Genomic DNA, 21,979 nt, shown 5'->3' on the forward strand with positions numbered 1-21,979 from the left:
TAAGAGGATCACCAACAATACTGTATGTTTTATCTCTCCTCTTGAATTTGGTTTTGCGTTTTAAATGGACAAGTGTAGGAATGTTTGTCGCCATTTATTTTTATCGCTTTCTTTCGTGCATCATAAAGGTTCAGTTGGTGACCATCCGTGTATCCTGCGTACACTGTAATAATCCTCGTATCCTGTCTACACTATAATCATTCGTTTATCATGCTTAAACTGTAATCGTCCGTGCATCCTGCGTATACTGTATTCGTCCGTGTATCCTGCCTACACTATTCATTCGTTTACCATGCGTATACTGTATTCGTCCGTGTATCCTGCCTACACTGTAATCATTCGTTTACCATGCTTAAACTGTAATCATCAGTGTATCCAGTGCACTTTGTAATCATCCTCGTATCCTGCGTACATGTACACTGTGATAAGTGATCAGCGTGTATCCTGTATGGTTGTTCTTGAATCAGAATTGTGTGTAATAATTGTCAACAATAACGGCGATACAACTGTATACACACATCAAACTCATTCGAAAAAAAAATATTCGCATTTCATGGTTGTTTGTTTAAAAATCCTTTGCAATATGAATTTTTCCATTTAAAGGGATATTCAGTATACACAAATGATGCGAGCAACAAGGATTAATCCGATCAGAATGTCGTTTAACCTTTATTTAATTTCTTGCTTGCATGATTTTAAAACTTTTATTAAAACTCAAACGTGATCGTAGTTTCTGATTATGAAGCTATACAAAAGCATTAGATCAATTCTCTAAACCATAACAAAAAGTAAAACGTATAGAAAACAAATATTGGACAAACAAATGGAAGTACACTAACGATAGTTTCTAGTTTCGCGTTCATGGGCTGAAAATAATACACATTCTGTTCATAAAATTAAGAAATTAATTTGAAAACTTTTACTTTAGTAAATAATGTCCAACGCTAACTTTTTTTAAATGCGCATATTAGTTAACTAAGGATAATTAGTGAAAAGGGGAACTACAGATCAAACATTCATTTAATTTTTTTTCAAAAGTAAGTTATAACTTATTTTTTCACGATCAGCTTTCAGTCTGCACTTTGTGTCATTGAGAGTTATCCCGCTTTTACTGACATTAAAACAATTCTTCAATTAATATAAATTAATATACCGACCTCTTTACACTGCATACGTTGTACAGCGGTGAAAATTTGCAATATATGTTACATTATAATTTAGAGTAATTGTCATTTCATTTAAATACAATAACTAAATTAGATATATTTCATAACAAACGAAATGCAATCAGGAAAAGTTATTCTACTATAAACACTGTGCCGGATAATGATGCCAGTGCCAAGGTGGCATTTTTGCACCCGCTTAAGATGCAGTTTCGGAAAAATCCATGTATACCAAATGATAGACCATTGTCTAGAGAGTATATAACCTCTATTGTTTTTAGTGTGTTTCACCTGACAGGTTAGATATTTACCTTTAAAAATTAATATCCCATCGGAAAATGATAATTCCCATAGGAGAATTGATTCTCCTATAGGAAATATTGACAATCCTATAGGATTTTTAAAAAGTCCTATAGGAATTAAATTTCCTATAGGAGAATGGTATTTCCTGTAGGAATTTGATACAGACATGTAGTTTTCCTATAGGATATTAAGTTTTCCTATCGGATTTTATCAAATCCTATCAGAATTGAAATTCCTACAGGTAGTTCTTGTATTCCAATAGGAAATTTTAAATTACCTATAGGAATATTGTTTTTCCTATGGGGAAAATTATTTTCCTATAGGAATTTATTTTTGAAAGGTAAATATCTCACCTGACAGGTGAGATACAATGATGAGAAAGGTGGATGTTAACTCTTTAAGCAATGGTCTATCATATGGCATATTTGAATTTTTCGATATATGCAGCTTAAGCGGATGCAAAAATGCCACTTTGGCACTGGCATAATTATCCGGCACAGTGTTTATACTCATTTGAATGTTTGTCCAATGGTGCGGTGTAACATGTATTCTTTTGATGTTTCTTGCAAACAGTGGCGATATATTCGTTATTGCATGTGATATTTGTGACATTACCACATTGGTCAACTCGAAAAAGATGTACCTTCATCCAATATACGGTAAAAAACCAAAAACCCCACCCCCACATAATTATCCAAATGCTTTTCTACATGCTAAAAATTGGCAGCCCTCCTGTCATTTACAAATATATACATTAGATTGGCATACCATCCGTTTAAACTTACAAAAACCAGATTATAAAATACATACCAAATACAAGAGTGTCATTTTTAACATGTACTCGTACGATTTCTTTTTAGCAAGCAGCCATTATCATATAAAATAAATAATCTTCGCGACAATGGTAACACGATTGTGCGGTTAAAAACGATGAGGCTTTAAAATTTACGACCGTGTGTTCACATAAAGAATTGTGTTTGTGACTATGTATATTTTTTGTAACCTGCATCTACTGAATACATTCTGCATCATAGTCGAGAAAGATTCAATATATCATAACTATATTCGTAGGCTCAATTGTTAATATAATGTCGCGGTTTTTTTTATATATTAAACATGCCTCAACTGACGCATAATCAATGATATACATACTACACATATTGCAAAAGCGATATGGGAAAATTTGAGATACCATCTGACAATTCAAACGGCATGTGATGGCATTTTTAAAAATGTAACAGCAGCTAAATATTCATTTATAGTCTGTCCCAAGATATTTTTGCCGCATATTTCCTAAAATTACTCGATATTTATAAATACCTCTTGGTTCAGACGATGTTCATTCAATAGTATGAAAAAATCCCAAGATTTCCCTTTTGAAACGCCCCCTCTAGCTTGTCGGGTATCAATACACGGCTAAAAATACAAAGCTCTACGGGGTTTTCCATTGCCAAGGAGATGAAGACGCCCGGATGATAACGTTTGAAAAATTGTGCGAGGTGTCCCGAGGATTTCCGAATGGAGAAAAGATGTCAACATTCCCCATTATAAATCTCCGTAGGAAATCTGATTCGTTCCCGTGAATTTTTACGAGGGAAAAATGATAATGTGTGAATGAAGTTATCTTTGGAATTTTCCCTTTCATCGATTTTAATTGCACTTCTGTCACAGGTATGTGTATTTTTATTAAAAAATCGTTCAAATGTGCGGCAAAAATATATATATGGACATACTATAACGCATTTCTTCAAATATTCTACGCTTTAATCTCACAAACTAGTTTCAAAGCATAACGAATCAAAGTAAAGATATCGGGAAGAAGGATCAAAGCCAAAAACGCCGATATAAGACCAACCCCAAGTACCATTCCTATGGCACGTGACGACATTCGCTCATCTTTTGCGCTTGTTTTGCTACGATGATGTTTTGACGTAGAGTTCATCGGTACAGTTAAGTTCTTTTTAATTGCGTTGATTCTTTTCTGAATTTCTTCTGTTTCGTTGACCAACAGATATTCATTACTAGGTGTAGAAGTCGTAGAACATATCTCACTGTAGATACATGTACCTGAAAACGTTAAAATATAAAAGGATATATATAAGTCATTTGACATCTAATTTGCATATTTTGAATAGTTTAACCCCTACAATTGTACAATTTACCATAGCCAAGGCCGAAATTCAAACTTTCTGGAAAAAAGCCTTGGATTCATTTCAGCGATAACCGATTTCTAAAAATATATTTACGATTATAAACAAGACGTATTCCATTGAAAAAATCGTAAAATAACAGAATATAATCGATTTCGTACACCGGTATGTGAATCAACCCCTTCCAAGGTTTATAAAATGAAGAAAGGTATGCCACATCGGCTTGTTGAGTCCCGTTTTGCGGGTGCACTGTAATAAACAGTCTGTCCGTCCGAGATTACTTGTTTGGAACATTTTCTTTCCCTTTTGCCCAATCTTGTTCAAAGATGTGGAGTGACATTGAACCAAGTTTCTACGCCAAAGGTTTAAGTCATAGCAGAATATTATGTGAAAAATCATTGTTCGAATCATACACGTATATTCTCTCTACTTTGTTCAATCTGGTTCGTACTCCATCCGCAGTGAGCCTTTGTTCATTGAGTGTGCAGTAACCTTGAACAAACTTAATTTCTTGGTCAAGAGTCAAGTTATATCAGACCTCGTTAATATCCTTGATTGGAATATGTATATTTTCTCCCTGTGCTTTTGGGAAGTGTATGCAATTACCTTGAACCGGATTTGTATGTCAATGGTTAGGGTTTATTTTGAACCTAAATTTCTCTCCATTTAAAATAATTTTGCTTTTACTTTAACATACTACTGCTTGAAGGCAAGGAGTAAATAGATACTTTGAATCAAGTTTCAATGTGGAAAGGTTAGGGTCTTAACTGACTGTAAAATGCTTTTCCAGAATCTGTTTTTTGATCTTTTTTCCTAGTATCCACCTTACACCCAAATGTTATATGTTTATGATCTGTGCTATGGTCTAGAACTACATGTACATGTGCATTCAAAAATCCGATGTTAACACTGTCGTGTATCCGCGCCAGTTGTGACGCTTTTGGATAAAGTGAAAATGGCGGCTCCGTTTGTTTCGAGATAAGTTTATGTGTTATTTAAGGCTTACATTGTTTACTTTAACATTAAAAAGATCGTCAAATCTATTTACAAGCATATTAAATCTTCAAAGTTCTACGAAGTTTATGTTAAAATTATGTAAATAATCAGTTTATATCGATTAATTTTAAACAACGGAACAGGTTTGGATGACCTTGTTTTTCAAAATAGGAACGGTTTGGATACGCATCTGATACGGTTTGGATGTGGTTAATATGTTGTTATCCCTAAAAAGAACAGAGGAGAGTGTCAGGCTCGGCACTTTTATTTATTAGCAGGCACACATATTATTCAGAATGCTCCGGATTTCATAATTCCGGGAAGTAGAGTTATCTCCCATAAAACATTAAAAACAATATAATGGGGTACCTGCAAACGGCCTTACAGTACTACAATGTGAGTGCAAACAGTTCTTTTAGTTATCCCCTCGCAAAGGGGATATAGCATCGCTACTGTGCGATATACATGCCCTCACTGCAAATCATGCTTTCAATATTATGGAGATCGTCATGTGATAGACATATGAAGTCACATTGTTTAAAAAATAAACATACACAATTATAAATATTATTTCAGAATAACTAAAAATACACATCATATAGTCTCTTGCCATAAAAGTAGTAGATAGTTGTCTATTAAGGTGTTTATATGATGTATTGCTTTTTAGGTTAAAAGTAAAAAACTTTTTTTACATTGTTTTATATAGTTTTATTGTGTTCCTCAAGTTTTAACACATATTTTCTTTATAATTTAAAATTAAAGAAAGTATTCTTTTGAGATGTTAGTAAAAAAAATTGATATAACTATACATTTTCAGAGTTTTTTTTTCATGTGATAACACAAACGTATCAATTTTGTATACTATATTCAGTCCAATAAATTCAAATGACGTGTAATTGAGGTGCAAGTGGGGTTTGCTTATTTAATCGTACAATTGCTATGAATTAGATTAATATAAGTAATATGGAATCATTCTTTGGATACTGTGAGTTGATAATTTCACTTCGGGCTTTATTAGATTTGACCACGCCCCGACCAAAATTATCAATTATATACTAAATATACCATTTTATCAGAAGAAAAAAAACATGCTTGTCTACGGAAATGAACTTAGTCATCCAGTTTTAGTCCCCTTCGAACATGTGGAAGTATTTTATTTTCATGACGTTTGTGAAACTGTCGGACAGGAAAGAAAATTTCACCGTCTGTATATTAGGTTCTTTTGATCTTTTGCATGCTGTGTAATTGAATAGTCAACTATCTTTTAAAAATATGTATCTTCGGTTGCACACCGATTAAAATGCAAACTGCTCCATTTATGTCTAAAATATAAAAAAAAAATGCTATATCTTTAAATTATTCAAACCGTACCATTTGCACAATTTATATTTTAGCATCCAAACCGGAATACTTTAATAATCCAAACTGTACTATAGTCTGTCCCAAGATATCTATCAGCACATTTGGACGATTTAAAAAAAAATACACATACCTGTGAAAGAAGTGCAATTGAAATAGTTGAAAGGGATAATTCCCAAGATAATTTCATTGACACATATTCAACTGTCACTCAGAAAAATTCACAGGAACGAAAACAGATTCCTTACAAAGATTTATCATGGGGAATGTTTACATATTTTCTTCATTCGGAATACACTCGGAATACATCGCGCAATTTTTCAACGTTATCATCCGGGCTTGCTGCAATACAAAATCTCCGTAGACATCACATTTTTTAGCATTCTATTGAAACCTGATAAGCTAAAAGGGGGGTTTCGACTGAGAAATCTTGGAAATTTGTTTACTTTTAAATGAACATCGTTTGAACCCTGAGGTATTTATAAATATCAAGCAATTAAGCAAAATGTGAATCCAAGATATCTTGGGACAGACTATTATAGAACTTCTTTGGCAGGTGCATGAAGTGATTGCTAATTTTATACATATTAATGTATGAAAAAGATATTGAAATGATTTCATTTTGTCGGTGTATAGTTATAAATTAATTTTGGCTGCTTCAGGTTTTTAGTAGATGTTATATTATCTACCTTATTTTGAAATAGATCTTGGTTTTTGCGTTTAAATGACACGTTAACGATTGATATTCCTATAAACAAGTCGTTATTATTTATGATGAACAAAAAGTAACGCACACTTTTTTCAACTGCAAAACCTTCAGAAAAATATGAATGATTATTACGATATCTTAATTAACATTTACCTCGTTGTCGATAGAAAAAAGGACACAATACTCATTGTTTTTTGAAGTGGATACGCAATTTCCACGTTATCCAAACATGTCACTACCGGCGCGGATACACGACAGTGGTTAAGGTCAAGAATCCCTCTTCTTGATGTCTTTTGTTAAGTGGGGCCCTGTAAGATGATCACTATCTCAATGATGCCTAGTTCTATTCTGAAGCGGTATAATAACGGAATACATTGAGAGAATAAAACTGTTTATGGATGATAATGTGCATCAGAGTTGAAGCACTCAAGAAAACATAGAAGAAAGCATATTACAGTAAATGTAAGTTTGCTACAGGATAACGCTCCTGTCCACTCTACTTAAGTTGCGATAGCTAAGGTAAAGCAGCTTACACCCCAGTCGTACCAAAACCAGCCTCTACTTTTAACGTAGGGGCTGGCTTTATTCAGATTGCCTTAACAGTGGTGGCTTTGGTTAGCCTCAATAAATATAAATTAAGTAAAAGGAGAAAGATTGACTATGAACTCATAATCATCTTTCTACTAATACTTCCTTATATCTGACTTCTCACTGTTTCATAAATTCGATTAAATCATAGGGTTGCCATTTTGGTACACGTAGTAAGTCAATCTGAATCGTTTGTTTTAACATCAAGGTGGGCTGTTGTAATGTAATAATTTTGCTTTGTTTCTTCCATTCCGACGATAGTGTGTGAACGTTTTCAATGACCCACTTATGTCGTAATCTAGTACTGGATGATTGTTTATTTTAGAGAAATTACATTTTTCACTGAAATGGAACGTTGATGAAATGCAGATAATTTAAACTATATGATTATTGGCATATTTACCTCTTTCTGCAAATATTGCCATAAAATCAGCAGTCTCTGTAAAAAAAAAAGGAAATTGTATAAACTTTCATTTAACCCTGAACATACATTGTTCTCTATTTTAAAATACCGAATGTTTTATTTGGACGCAACCGATTTGTATTATCTGCATTAATAACTGGTGTACAGTTTTTCAAAATCAAGTGCAAAAGTGTACACAAAAGCACAGGGGCCAAGCCCGTTTTAACATGAATTTCAATTTAACAATAAATAAAGAAAGAGGTCGAATTCTGACCCAGATAAAAAAAACTATCACCTCGCTTCAAAAGCCTAAAGAATCAATAAATTTTTATAACATTTGCAATATGCATGTAGTTTTCACAAAAGTGATGTCTGATATAAACTCATGCCGTCATTATTTCTCTCGAAGTCGCCAGTTTATTTTCCTCGGACATTTACCGGTCCAGGGCTCAAGATGGGTTTTGGCCTATGACAACAACAGTATCTCGACAAATTGAGAAACATTTGCACTAATCTTTTAAAATCTCAAAACCAAACGCCCGCTACTTAAATCCTCAAATTCCGATAAAATTCATTAAATACTCTCCAAACTGAATTTCAATTCTGCGGCCACAGGCCGGTGTACCGTAAAATAATGACACCCCGTAGAAAAATGACCGGGGGTCATTTTTCTACGTAGAATAATGACTCCCAGGTCATTATTCTACGCAGAAAAATGACCTTCCGGTCATTATTCTACGTAGAAAAATGACCCTTTTGTCTGAAGAATCAGTGTCATTTTCATAAAAATGAGCACACTCTACATGAAGAAGAGTGACCCCTGGATAATAATGACCCCCCTTATAAATTAAAGTTTTTCAGTACATTTTTTATTATATGTAAAATAGTCTCTACAATATTTAAATTTTTACTGCAGTTTACAGAAAGTATCAGAAATTTATGGTGTTCCGATGGGGCCACTTCGACCATCGTATCTTCGCGCTTCGTCGTCGCAGTAACATTATATACTCCACATAAAATGTAATGTCCGCCATAATGTATACATATGCACTTCCAGACTCCTGTCACCTACCAACTGTCTATTACCCGTGGATCAACACAGTAACATTCTAATTTCATTATGCGACACTCCTTGCTCATGTGTGGATCTAGAGGAAAAGAGGGGGTCCGCCCATACCCCCCCCCCGGAAAAATTCAATATTTATAACTTCACACATGCAGGAAAGGAGGAGAGAGGGTCCGGATCCCATCCCCCGGAAAATTTAATTTTATTATTTATATATAATAAAATCTCCAAAATATGTCTCGGAACCCCCCCCCCCCCCCCCCGATCTGCGCAGGCTGTTGAAAATAAATTCTGAAAAGTTCATCAGGCTGTTAAAATAAATTTTAAAAAGTTCATCGTCTGCCTCAGATGAACTTTTTTACAGCTAAAATTGTCTTTAAACGATAGAGAGCTCCACAATTATAACAAGAGATGTTTGTGAAACATTTATGCCCCCCTCCCTTGGAAACATCCACAGAGAAAATGAACGTAAACTGCAAATAACTGGGTTTTTTCTAAGTTCAAGGGCCATAACTCTGTCGAAAATTGCTCTATAATACCCAAAATCAAACTTGACCTAGATATTATTTAGATAAATCTGTATATCAAATTTCATATCCATATGTGCACCCTCTGCGAACAAAATGAGCGGAAACTGCAAATAACGAATTTTTCTATGTCCAAGAGGCATAACTGTCGAAAATTGCTCGATCATACCCAATATCGAACTTGACCTAGATATTATCATGATAAACCTGTATACCAAATTTCATTTCAATGTGTTCATCCTCTGCGAAGAAATGAGCGGAAACTGCAAAAAACTATAATTTTTCTAAGTCCATGGGCCATTACTCTGTCGAAAATTGCTCGATTGTACCCAATATCTAACTTGACCTAGATATTATCATGATAAACCTGTATACCGAATTTCATTTCAATATGTTCATCCTCTGCGAAGAAAATGAACGGAAACTGTTCGTGGACCGACCGACCGACCGACCGACAGACAGCAGCAAAGCAATATGCCCTCCCTTCTTGGAACGAGGGCATAAAAAGTCGAAGGCGCGAAGATGCGAAGGCGAGAGTGCAAAGTTGCGATGGCGAAGGAGCGATAAAAGTATCGCTTCTTCGCCTTCGCAACTTCTCACTTTCGCCTACGCATCTTAACACTTTCGCCGTCGCACCTTCGCCTTTGCAACTTCCCACTCTCGCACCTCGACCTAAAGGCGAAGGTCGAAGTGGCCCCATCGGAACATCATAGACCCGGACCCTCTCTCCCCCTTTACTGCATGTGTGAAGTTATTAATATTGAGTTTTCCGGGGGGGCGGACCCCCTCCCCCCTCTAGATCCACACATGAGCAAGGAGTGTCGCATAATGAAATTAGAATGTTACTGTGTTGATCCACGGATAACAGACAGCTGGTAGGCGACAGGAGTCTGGAAGTGCATATGTATACACTATGGAGGACATTACATTTTATGTGGAGTATATAATGATTAGGCATAGCCAGCACTGGTAAACATATATGTCACATATACACATCAAAATATTTATAAACATTCATAGTAAGCACAATGGCCTAGCGCATGCGTACCAATAAAGAAGGAAGACGGTATAAAGAGTTGAAATAATATACAGTCTCCGGGTTGTGCACTACCTCTCCTTTGTGATTGTTAGAAAATACATGATGTGAAATTTACATTTATTTCATTGGTTGAAATACTGTTTGACACAAGGGAGATAATTTTCTGATGATCTCTTTCATGTACGACTTAACAAATTTCGTAGATTTCAAATCTTAAAAAACGAAAATTATAGCAATACAAATTGCTATGAATGAAATTCAGCCTTTTGATTTTCAGATTCAATTAGTTGAAAGCAATATTCTATAATATCTCCTGAAATTATTTCCTTTTCTTTCATTATTTTGTTTTTCAAAAAAAAAAATTGATGCGGTATGGCTAATATCGGTAAAGTTGTTTGCACCTTCGATAGGTAAAACTACGTGTAATAATTTTTAAACAAAATACTGAATGCAGCGGTATAGCTTTTTATCAAAATAATACGAGTCTACGACCCTTTCTAAGATCTCTTTTACCCTACTGTAGTCGATATCAACTTACAAACTCGGGTAGGCATTTTTCAATTTTAGACACGCAGCTTAAGATATATGAAGGCATAACAATGTTCCAAACGCCTTATGGTATGTAGAGGAAGGTGACATTTATATTAAAAAGAATTAAATTGTCTTTGATAACTAATTGCTGTTTAGGGTTCGCTCTTAAGACGGTAAGCTTTTTTTTAAGCTAAACTTGTATCATGGATTAATTGGAAAACCTTGGCGAGTACGGTGTCTGCATCAAATTCTATGTAATCGACCGAGACTTTCTGAATGCTATCAAAAAAGGTGAAGGCGAAAGTGCGAAGTTACGAATGCGAGAGAGCGAAGTTGCGAAGGCGAAGGAGCTATTGTAATATCGCTACTTCGCCATCGCATCTTCGCGCTTCGCCGTCGCATCTTCGCACTTTCACTCCTTCGCCTTCGCACTTTCTCCTTCGCAACTTCGACTTAAAGGCGAAGGTCGAACTGGCCCCATCGAGATACCATACTCAGAACCCTTTAAACGATAAAGAGCTCCGCAATTATAAAAAGGCGAATGCGAAAGCGCGAAGATGCGAAGGCGAGATTGCAAGGTTGCGAAGGCGAAGGAGCAATAGTAGTATCGCTTCTTTGCTTTCGCATCTTCGCCCTATTGGCGAAAATGCGAAGGTCAAAGTGGCCCCATCAGAACACCATATGTATCTCATTATTACGAGTGACAACACATTAAAATTATTTAGAGATACAAGACACTGTAAAACAAAATTCTGTTTATTGGCGATGAAAGAGTAGACTCGATATTGTTTATGAATTATACTTGCATTGACGATTTTCCCCTACTACAAACTGCTGGGTATGCAAGTGCAACACCCAGAATTAATGATGAAACCAAAATAATGAAAAGTTTACTCCACTGTTACTTGGTATTATAACCAAACTGAAGTTAGCAGGCAGAACGCCAGTAGAGTTAACGGCCAATTAGGAAAATCGTCAAAGTACTGAGAGTACTCGAACAAAGATTATATTTTACTTTAAGAGACAGTACAGCGCATCTTATCAAAAAACCGACTTGAAAAAATTTTCCGATCGGGTTCGGTATTTTTGTACTACTCATGAATGTATAAACTTTCAGAAAATTACAAAGTTCTCCATGCAATAAATCTAATTATTTCATTAAAATTAATAATTACGTATAACCTATCACATAAATACATGGCAACGTGTTCGAGGTTCGGCCTTCTATACTATTACGCATGCGTATTTACTGTAAACAAAACACATGCAGGGCTCGCAAAGAATCTCCTGGACAGGTTTGTTGATAAAAATATGTCTATTCTACTTCTCATAGGTAATAACTGTTCAAAGTTTTTAAAATAACCACAATTATTATTTTGTAAGCATGTATTTTTCGTGTTTATCATAGGAGTTGCTACAACCTAAATCTATTTTTAGAAATGAGGCCCCTTAAGGGGTTATTTGACATATTTATGTCTATTCACTTTAAAATGAACCTAAATTAGTAAACCATTTGTAAATTATCGAGTAAGTAAGGATATGTTTCATTTAGAGGATCGCTTTAACCTCGTTTTCCATGTTGACCGTAGTCGGACGAAGATCTTGTAGTTTTCAGCACGTGTCAATTACCGTCATTCAAAGTCCACGTGGTACAAATAAACGATATAAGATTATTCAGGTTTGTACGACCCTTGAATTTCCGGAAGCTCATAATTACTTAAATTAAGTATGTGAAAGGGATTTTCGTGTATTTCAACTGTTACAATAAACGTTATTTCTTATTTCCTAACTATACAACAGGTAAATCTGAAGTTATTCACACATGTGTTTTCAGCTGTACTGTCTCTTTTATCATCGGCATACTTTAATTAATATCTAGATGATTAATGCATCAATAGTTTGAATGAGCATTGACAACTTTGGATGCAGTAAAGATCGTGTGATCAAAATCAAGGGGGATATAAACCCCTAATATGAGACCGAACCCCTTATCAACGCTTTTAGAAACAATTTCTTCTTATTATAATCGATCAGTGTTTATTATTTATTAAGATTTACCATAGTCATGTACTCTTCACACATTTGCTCTAAAAGAATAAAGTCTGTACATGATTGCAAATCCAACATTACAACAAATGTTTAGAATATTGATGATCATGTATTACGTAGAAGAAAACAAACTAACATAAAATGATTTTTTAAAAATCACTTTCCCCCAGAATGTAAATAAGAAGTATTCTTATTCCTACGTTAGCTGCCTCCTTAGCCTTTTCCTATAAAAATATATACATGTAACATTTTTCGATTGACAATTCAATCACCAATGAATATTGCTTATATTATTACAACAATTATTCTTACATGATTATTGTTCTTTAATTATTACATAATATCCTCATTGTGTATGAATTTGTTTTTCTTTATTTGCGTCATTTCCCGCCATAGGTCAACGAGAAAAGTGACGTAACTGTTAACAGAGAACCTGTAAGAGTGTTTTGTGTGTGTTTGCTACGGATATGAAAAATCATATATAGCGATTTATTTATTTTATAACTTGAAAATCAGTTAAACATAGTGAAAATTCAAGTAATTTCAAACCAGTTTATATTCTAACTGTTTACAGCGGGGGTCATTTTTCAACGGGGGTCATTTTTCTTCATGTTTCACATGAAAAAAAATAACCCCTGGGTCTTTTCTATTCAGAAAAATCCAATTATTCTTCAGCAAGGTGGTCAGCAAATTTTACGGTCATTATTCTACAGGGGGTCATTATTCTTCATTACACCGGCCATAGCGATAGCTAATATTAAACTCAGTTTAACTGGTTGATATTCCTGATGGTCCAATCAGAATCAGTCTTTCTCGAAGACGTCAAAATGTTGGCCCTGTCATAAGTGGTTGCAGAATAAAAGTTCAGTATTATATCCTGTTTTTGCAAAATTATTATAACTGATGTACATGAGAGAGAGAGAGAGAGAGAGAGAGAGAGAGAGAGAGAGAGAGAGAGAGAGAGAGAGAGAGAGAGAGAAACAGACTTACGGAAACATTTCAACCACAGTATTTATCGGTATAAAAATACAAGTGACAGTGATATACGTAGCCCTGCCTTTTTCCCTTATAGACTCATTGTCTTCAAGGAGGCAGAAAATTTAGGTCAACCCTGGTTTTTCATAAAACTATAGACGAGACTTTAAAATCCGCGAGGGTTGCTTCTTTTCTGCGAAAATTAATTCCTCGCGTTTAATTAGGAATATACAGTATATTGTATAGAGATGATTTTTTTATTCTCTGATTTAAATTGGGGGCGCTTATACCGTTCGTTGTACAGTTGTTGTAATATAACTAGATATATTTATACGTTTTGAAATTACAATCTGTCCGAAGTTATAATTGCTTCCGTCAATTGCCTTGATTTTTTAATTAAAATAAACATACTTGTCAATGAAGTGCAATTCAAATCGATAAAAAGAGGGAAAATTCATTTACACAGAAACATTATCTGTTTATACCCGAAGAATTTCACACGAGGAAAAACAAACGTACGGAGATTCAATGGGAAATGCATGACGATTGTTTACATCCTTTCTCCATTCGGATAAACTTGGGACACATCTCACAATTTTTTTAACGTAATCATCCGGGGTTTTTATAATCGTTTGCAATCCAACATCAACTTGTACTTTCTATTATCGGTTGTGTATTAAAACCTGAAGCGATAAAAGGGGACCGTTTTAGAACAGATAATCTGGACTTTTTTTCTTCTAATGAATGGATATAGTTAAGGCACAAAGGTATTTAAGATTATCGAGATATTACGAAAAAAACTGGTGGAAGCAGAAACTTGGGACAGGGTATAGTTCATTTCAGTGAATATTGATAACGCTACTAAAGATACTGAAACATATTGTCATCTTTGCTTTAATAAGATCTATTCTGTATCATACACAGACTCCCAAATAAAATACTGTTTTGTCTCATTTGCATGCGAAACGCCAATTAAAAGTATTTTGTATCTATCGTAGTTTTTGTACGGTAGATGTAAAAGAAACACATGCCGGGTAAGTTCATATGAAGAGTATAACCACTGTGTAACAGCCTTGTTTTTGAATTTTGCTTGTGACGTTGAACTTTAAACACTGTTCTTACGTTAAAAACATCAAATTGAATATATTGCAACCTGAATATTAAATGGAAAACAATGTAGACAAATCTAACGCGAATATATAATAGCACGTTTTCAAGCGCAGTCTTTATAATATGAGTTTTTTTTGAAATTTAGAATTATGCAGGTTGCATGTAATGAGTTCTGAAAGTAAACAAGTATATCTTTTTAGGTCATCTGAGTCACTTAGGTGACCTTTTGCGATTGGTCTTTGCCCAATTATAACTTCTTAAAGGCTAAAAGGCCAATGGTAACCATTTTTGGTGTGAAGTAATTTTAAATTAAGGTGGCTCTATACACCCACAGTTTATTCTGATTTTCAATAGAAGACCACAAAACATATGCTTATCAAAAATTAAAATGATGATAGGGGTACTATAGGTATTTTAAAAGATTTTTCAAATGTATTTTCGTGTTGTTGTAAAATAATTTCAAAAAACTTAACTATTAACATATTGAGAGAAATTTTTTTTGTCATATGATGGGTATTTCCTTTGGACACCTAAAAATACATATAATACTTCTTAACATTCAAAAATGTTATTATTGCATTTTTTTTTTAGTATTTCCCCAAAACATAATTTTTCATATTTTCTTACTCTGTTGACAAATCATCTAAAAAAGCTGCTAGATATTATAAGAAAATGTATTTAATTAAATGTGACATAAAAAATTTGAATCAAAATCATTGCAAATAAACACAAAAAATATTTTAAATTTTATTAGGTATGAAAGTTCCTCAGATAAGAGTTATCGTTCCTAAGTTCCAAGGCCCAAACATTTTGGGGACTTTTCATTTCTGAGTTGAAGAAAATTTCCTGAATATCATGATGGAATGATAAATACATACATATTTCATTATAAGCCTATATAAGTGAATTTATTCGCTTTAATACAAAACTAAGTCAAATTAATAAAGGGGAAAATTAACTGATAGGATTTATGTATCCCAATCTAAGAGAAATTCAAAGTCACCCATCCATCCCCTTATATAGTGGAACTTAAATTTATTGTCAACATTAATGTGGATTAAATTATATTATAATTGAAATACTTTCACCGTTTTAGAATTTTTCTTTCAAAGTATTCAACCAAAAAATACGTTTTAGAAAATTTTGGAAAGTTAAAAATGTTTTTTGTCTTCAACGGGATTCGAACGCGTGACCTACAGGTTTATAGTGAACAAACTAACCCACTGCGCTACGCTATAAGATGTCGATATTCGGAAAGAAACTATTAAAAAAATTATACTTGATTTTATTGTTTATTTCGATAAATAATACGACACAACGTGAAGGGTCACATTACTTGTAAGTGATGATTTTTCCAATTAACAAATTGAATCCAAGAATATTCATTTAACAAATTTTTAAAAAAAGCGGTCCCCATACAATTCGCCTCAGTTTAAATCAACAAGTACCGGAATTGCATGCTTCCAGTTTTACTTTTTTGCGTACTGCGTCATCAAAAAGTGGTGTATAGAGCCACCTTAAAAGGAATCTAAATTGTGATATTCATGGCTCTACCACCCCCGGGTCGTCTTAGGCGGGGTCAATATGCAAAAACAGGGGCGTAGCTAGAACTTTTTGATGCGAACGCCAAAGAAGACAGTGGATCTCGGACCGCCTTTAGACCCCCAATGGGTCCAGGGCGTAGCCCTTGTGAGTGTCAAGGGGGCAAAAGCCCCGGAAGCTCGTGTATTTCATCGTTCCCCGCGGACAAAAATCTACGCTCTGTTGAAGTGCATAAAATATAATTACAGGCTGGAATTAACGTTATGATTTAATGAAATAATTTGCGTTGTTTCTTTTACATAAAGTACAAGTGCTATACAATTTAAGGTCAGGCGACACGTTCCTCAATTTTATGTAACATTTTTCAGGAATTTGTTAAATGGTTTAATACTACTCCGACAAGCTTTCTTGCGAAAAATTAGGATACCTTACCAGGTATTCTGCAAAATACTAGAGATTGCAATTTCCTATATAATCTTCTTGAAAATACACTTGAATTGCTGCTGATTTAAAAATAAATAAATAATACAGCATAGCGAAATTCATTATATTGGGCCGGGCTTTGAACTCACAACCTCTAGAACCCTCGCTCCTGGCAGAGAGCGGCCACGGCTCTAACCACTCGGCCATCTAGGCATATAACCATATTCAAGTAAATTTTAATCATTTTAAAAATCATTATGAAAATAATTTTTATTTGAACTCTTTATTACGAGGAGATACAAAAAGATGCTCGAGGAACGTGTCGTCTGACCTTAAACCATTAATTTTTTTACGTTAATAACATAACGGATTTTGTTCTTATTATTCAGAATTGAGAAAAAAAACCCAAATTGATTTATATCAAATACCGCTATTGTGTTTAATTTCACATAAACAAGTTAATAAAACTCTCCAAAATCCATCTTCCGAGATTTGTCAGCTCTACGTAGCTTTCTCGATATCAATGTCAAAGCCCCTGTGGATATGACCTCTCTGTGGTTTGCATTTGCAACTGGCATCGTTAATAAGATGCTTAGTATACTATCTATAGACGGAAAAAAGTAGGGATGACGCAGCCCAATTCACTAAAAAATGTATGGAGTCTCTGTTCTTTCGGTATTATATCGCCACCGAGCAACTTCCCCCGAAATCTTCCAAAGACAACATCAGATCACTCTGGTATATGTTATAAATTGCTTCAACTTGATTGTCTGCATTGTTGTCAATAAACCTTGGCAGCAACTGTTGTGCTAAAAAGCGGTCCTCGAATTTCAGAAGCCTGGAATCTAGCTCCATAACCATGTGGTCCAGAAATGAATAGTTCAATGCAAGTCACCAGTATTGTTTAGGAGTATCAGCTTGGTGGTCAGCCCTTGTTGTTCGTCTTTCACATCGTCTGGGAATGCTGTTATTTATCTCAAATGGCGCAGCTATAGTAAGTGATGTCTGATATAGCTCATCCTATACTAAATCATCCTGCCTTTCGCGCCTAAGCATTTCAACAACAGCTTTGCATTCTTTCGATGCCTCAATCAGGTCGCATTCAGTCCCATGGAGAAAAAGGGATAGATGTTCCGTGGTTAGCTAAATATGCTGTAATATATGGAACGCCATAGCTGCCTTAAGTGGTTATTATGCTCCCCTTCGAAGAAGGGAGGGCATATTGCTTTGCTGCTGTCTGTCCGTCCACCAACAGTTTCCGTTCATTTTCTTCGCAGAGGATGAACATATTGAAATGAAATTTGTTATACAGGTTTATCATGATAATATCTAGGTCAAGTTTGATATTGGGTACGATCGAGCAATTTTCGACAGAGTTATGGCCCTTGGACTTAGATAAATTCAAGTTTTTTGAAGTTACCGCTCATTTTCTTCGCAGAGGAAGATCATATTGAAATGAAATTTGGTATACAGGTTTATCAAGATAATATCTAGGTCAAGTTCGATATTGGGTACGATCAAGCAATTTTCGACAGAGTTATGGCCCTTGGACTTAGATAAATTCAAGTTTTTTGCAGTTTCCGCTCATTTCTTCGCAGAGGATGAACACATTGAAATGAAATTTGGTATACAGGTTTATCATGATAATATCTAGGTCAAGTTCGATATTGGGTACGATCGAGCAATTTTCGACAGAGTTATGGCCCTTGGACTTAGATAAATTCAAGTTTTTTGCAGTTTCCTCTCATTCCCTTTCTGGATTTTTCCAAGGGAGGGGGGCATAAGTGTTTCACAAACATCTCTTGTTTCATAAGAGGATGGTGTTTTATCATAAAAAAGAGCGCCATCTTCACATAAAAAGCACCATCTTCATATAATGAAGCAGCATCTTCATATAATAAAGCACCACCTTCACATGAAATAACCACAGCATAATGTAATAAAGCATCATCTTCACCTGAAATAGTCAATTAAGACAACTATGGCGTTCCATATATACTAATACAACTAAAGTTATAATGAAATAAAAGCTGATTGCTGTCTTGCTGGTCGATGCCTCCGATTCTATGCTTAGCCCCTTCGGTTTAGACTGCTGTGCCTCATTTGTAGAAGATACCGATGTCTTACTAAAAAATCGGTCTAAAGTTTGATTTGGCCGTTTTGATATAGATTTGTTCTCGGATGAACTTGACACATTTGTTAAGTTTTAATCAGATGGGTATATCCCTCTAACTATTTTTAGAATCGGTAGGACAACAAAGTAGTGCCTTTAAGCAAAATAGTCCCTATACTTGCAGAGTGTATATACATTTATTGGGACATTTTAAATCAGAATGCTTGACACATGTCAGAAAAGAGGATTTGCAATTTCAAAAAAAAGTGTCAAAATTGAATAAGCATTTGAAGAAAAGAATTGAAATTGTTTGATGTACACCCTTTCCAAAACTGAGAAATTCCCTACTTTTACTTTCATTTTCAGAGTTTTTCAATACAGACGCATTTTGCCGGAAAACGAATCTGACTTCACACCACGAAATTTTAACAGGGAAGAGACAATTTGATGAGCTTTCATTCAAGAGGTCCCTCGTTGCTGAACGAAAATTAGGGCCGGAGCTATGAACCATAACGTTAACATTACCGCCTATGGGAAATGCATTAGTGGACTATACCCAGATCACTTACAAAATTTAGCGTGATATCGGAAATATTATTATGCACAGTTAAAACAGAATCCTTTGAAAAGAATTAACTAATCCGGTTAAGTTATGCTTTTCCTAAAGATTAATTTTACTTATTTTAATTTCCATAGGCATTACTATTTTCATAAGTTTTATTTAAATTGTTAATTGGAATGATTCATTTTTTTCCGAACAATGTGCACGCCATGGCTTGCTTGCGTAAAGGCAGCTACGCCCCTGATAAAAGGCCAAATTTTCAAAAATCTTTTCTAATTTTACACATTTGAGGAAAATTTGAATGCATGGTTATGATGTCAATGAAATTCGTGGTCCCTGGGACAGAGGTCCAGGCCCTAGGGTGGGGCCAATATGGCCTTATAGTATAAATGTATTGAAACTTAGAAAATATTCTTCTCTACTCCCATATACATTTGTTAAAACCTAAATGCAATATTACGATTTCCATAAAGTTTTCTACCTAAATTGTGAAATTCATGATCCCTGGGACAGGGATTCAGGCCCTAGGGTGGGGACTTACATTGCCATAAAGTGACAATGTATTAAATCTTAGAAAATCTTCCTCTTTACTTCCACATACGTGTGGAAGAACTGAAGGCATGGTTTTGATGACCACGGACTCCTTTACCTAAATTGTATTCATCATGGCCCCTGGGTTATAGGATCAGGCCTAGGGCGGGCCAATATGGCCATATTGTGTTAATGCATATTATGTTTAAAAATCTTCTTCTCTACTCTCACACCTTAATAAAACTGAAATTGTAATTATGTAGATCAGAGAGACCTCTGCCAAAATTGTAAATTTCATGTCCCAAGGGATATCGATTTTGACTCTAGGGCTGGCCAAAAAAGGCACATAGGGTTGATGCATATATAATGTATAATAACATATATGCCCCTTGAGTGCAAGTTATTTTTCTATCAAATATATCGACATGCAAGATAAATATGTTGACATGCAAGATAATTCTGTCAAAATGCAACATAACTACGTTGACATGCAAATATTGCAATCAAATGAGAATTATAAAAAATCTCAAATATCCCCCACTTGTGACATCCAAGATGCTAGATGCTACTTACTTATATCGAGATACAACGTATTTACGTTAATATGCAAGATAAATATGCTGACATGCAACTTATTTATGTCGATATGCAACTTAGATATTTTCGCATGCTACTTATTAACGTCAACATGCAACTTAGTTAAGTTCACATGCGAATTAAAATGTTGACATGCAACTTTTAAATTGCATGTCAACATAACTAAGTTGCATGTCAACATATTTATCTTGCGTATTAACATAAATAGGTTGCATGTCGACATAAATAAGTTGCATGTCGACATAAATAAGTTGCTTGTCAACATAAGTAAGTTGCACGTCGACATAAATAAGTAGCATCTAGCATTTTGGATGTCACAAGTTGGCGATATTTTGAGAATTTTTTCAAATTTTTTTTTTTTTATAATTCTCTTTTGATTGCAATTTTCTTTCATAATAACATAGTTATGTTGCATGTTGACATATTTACCTTGCATGTCGAAATATTTGATAGAAAACTTGCATACAAAGGGCAGAGATATGCCACCATAATAATTGTTCAGAATTATAAGAGTTATCCTGTTGTTGATATTTAATTTTTACATTTCTTATTGGGATTTTTTGGAGGGGGGGGGGGGGGGGGGCGTCCAACTTGCCGCCTTTATGAATATTTTCTTGATTAATGTACAAATGTTTCACACCGACCAAACTGAAATAAATATTATAAATAACAAACTATGTTTTATTTCTTTAAATCTGTGATAATGTTCATTTATTTAAACGCTTATCAATATCACTTATAAAGGTTTCTACAAAGGTTTGTTTTAAGGATGTTTTTAACCAGGATTAAAAGAAAACATTTTTAATTATTTTTCAATGCGATCGACCAGTTATCATGCATATTTGTAGCCTAGGTGAATATTTATTTTATGTAACTTACCCCCAGGCATCAAAGAATATGAATACGTATTGACGAAATAAACGATGGTGCTAGTTTTTCCTTTGTCCATTGAACACGGTCCTGGTCCGTCGATCACAACGACCCAACCCAAATCTCCTCCACATTCATAATAGCCTTCGTTAATGAAGAAACGCCGACTGACTGGATTTTTATAATCAACACCAAAATTGCTGAAAAAAAGAGAAGTTTTAATAGAAGAGGAAACAGAATTTTGCTGTTTATTGGCTGTTGTCAGGTTTTCGTTTTGTGGATTTGTATTCTCATGTTTTAAGGAGGCAGGGTGGTCAACACATTACCCATCAGATCTACCTTAATTTTAATATGATTTGGTTGGCTATTTACT

General features: G+C 34.6%; 1 long non-coding RNA gene across 1 annotated transcript; it reads right to left on the minus strand.

Moving 5' to 3' along the window:
- Positions 1 to 1,856: 1,856 nt before the first annotated feature.
- LOC136270260 (uncharacterized) lies at positions 1,857 to 21,796 on the minus strand. Its single transcript, XR_010708018.1, has 3 exons — positions 21,616 to 21,796; positions 7,672 to 7,707; positions 1,857 to 3,533 (listed from the first exon to the last, which is right to left on the minus strand). It is a non-coding gene; the product is annotated as an uncharacterized lncRNA (long non-coding RNA).
- Positions 21,797 to 21,979: the final 183 nt, after the last annotated feature.

This window comes from Magallana gigas, chromosome 7 (genome assembly GCF_963853765.1).
Source record: "Magallana gigas chromosome 7, xbMagGiga1.1, whole genome shotgun sequence".
NCBI lineage: Eukaryota > Metazoa > Mollusca > Bivalvia > Ostreida > Ostreidae > Magallana > Magallana gigas.